Here is a 2,208-nt window from a genome sequence, read left to right on the forward strand (position 1 = left end):
TGTCTCTCTGTCTCTCTCTTTCTGGCGAGTGCACACGCCCTATAGCAAACACCTCTCTAAAAAAAAAGAGAGAGAGAGAGAGAGAGAAATATGCCCATAATTTCTTCACCCTCACAATAATTCTTTTGTGCATTTACATTTTTTTTTCACATAAGTACAGTGTTAGTCAGGACTCTTGGTTGCAAGTAACCAAAACCTAACTCAAAGTAGCTTAAATGGAAGTTGAATAACTTAGATGCAGTTGAATAACTAGGAAGTGCATTGGCTTTTGGAATAGCTAGGTGCATGTACATTGTTACTAGGGCCTTGTGGTTGTACCAGGTCTTGGCTCTGCTTTCCTCTGTGTGGCTTCATTATCCAGGGAGCTGTCTTTTGGTGATGGGAAGAGGCAAACAGCATGGGACAGCTGTGTCATCCTTAGAGCTCTCGATCTAAGAGGAAGACAAAGTATCCACATATCAAATGATCACGTTCAAACTCTCATTGGCTTTCCATGGGCCATATAGCTTATCCCTTGGACAAACTGGTTGGGGTAGGGAAAAGGTTATCACGGTGGCTCAGGCCTGAGTCACATGCTCATTCCTACAGGCAGGGATTAGGAGAAGCAGTGCGATTGCCACACAATCAAGATGAGGGCAGTTCCTTTAACAGTGGTGTTGAGGGTCCAGCAGGTGGTGAGGTGGTGAACGGTGGCTCAGGCCTGAGTCACATGCTCATTTCTATAGGCAGGGATTGGGAGAAACAGTGTGATTGCCATACAATCAAGATGAGGGCAGTTCCTTTAAAAGTGGTGTTGAGGGTCCAGCAGGTGGTGTGGTGGTTACAGTGCTGGTGGTTACATGGCTAACCTCAGTTCAATCTAAGACCGGTGGCTTGAAAATCACGCCAGGTACATGTGTGTGTGTCCCCAAAATCCCAAGAGGAGAAGGGAGAAGAAAGGAGTGTGTTGTGGTGTGGTCATCGTTCCCGGGGATGATTGCTCACTTCCCCTCTCACTGTCTTTTTCTGTCTCTCTCCAGTGAGCACATATGCCCTATGGCAAGAATCTTTAAAAATATTTTTTAAATTGAGAGACCAGCAGATGGCATGATGGTTATGTAGCTGGACTCCCATATAGTCAACCACAGTTCGAGTCCTAGACTCAGTGGTTTAAAACTCACACTGGGTACATGTGTGTGCATGCCCAAAATCCCAAGAGGAGAATGGAGGAGAAGGGACTGTGGCATGGCCATTACCCCAGGGAGTGATTTCTCACTTTCTGTCTCTGTCTCTCTCTCTGCCAAGTGCACATGTTCCATAGCAACAATCTCTCTCTTAAAAAAAAAAAGTGATGTTGAGTATGCAAACATAGAACTGTCTTCCATCCATATTTTTTTAAATTTTAATTTATTATTTTAAAATTAACAAATGAAGTTGTATATATTTATCATGTACAACATAATATTTTGAAATATAGATACATTGTAGAATGGCTAAATGCATTATTTAATTTACATATGTATAACCTCACATACTCACCTATTCATATTTTATATCATGAGTAATTTATATCACTCCACACTGTTCATAATTACCATTATAATGGATGTAGTACTGCATCATGTGACTAGCTTTTGTTTAATATTGTTGGCTACTTAGAGAGTTTTAAAAATCCTTTATTATAGGTAGTGCCATAATGAACATCTTTGTGCATGTAGTTTTCTCTATAGTTTATATTGTTTGAGTAAAATAGATTCCCAGAAGAGGAGGCACAGGGTTAAAGGTGAGGACGATGATTCAGTTTGGCAAATTATTTCCCGAAATGGCTCTACCAGTGTGCAGGGAGTGGTGCAGCTGCTGAGGCTGAGCCAGAACTGTGCTGTCAGCCCGTGTATGCTGAGGTGGGTCAAAAGAATACCACAAATTGGTGTCTCCTGAGGCAGTGACTACAACTAACAGGAAATACACTTTTCCTGCTTAAAATGAGATCAAATGCGAATTAATTTGTAATTCGAGAAATGCATATTGGAACAGTAAGATACTATTTTTCATCCTTCAGATTAGTAAAACTTGAAAAGACCAATAACGTGCAGTGCTTGTTAAGACTGGGGGAACAGGTAACTTTATACTCAGCCAACAGAAAGTGAATGATTACAACCTTGTGGGAAAGTAACCTGTTCATATGGATTAAAACTTAACGTATAGGGACCAGCAGTTAGTGTAATGGCT

This window comes from Tupaia chinensis, unplaced genomic scaffold, assembly GCF_000334495.1.
Source record: "Tupaia chinensis unplaced genomic scaffold, TupChi_1.0 Scaffold000063_1, whole genome shotgun sequence".
Classification (NCBI taxonomy): domain Eukaryota; kingdom Metazoa; phylum Chordata; class Mammalia; order Scandentia; family Tupaiidae; genus Tupaia; species Tupaia belangeri.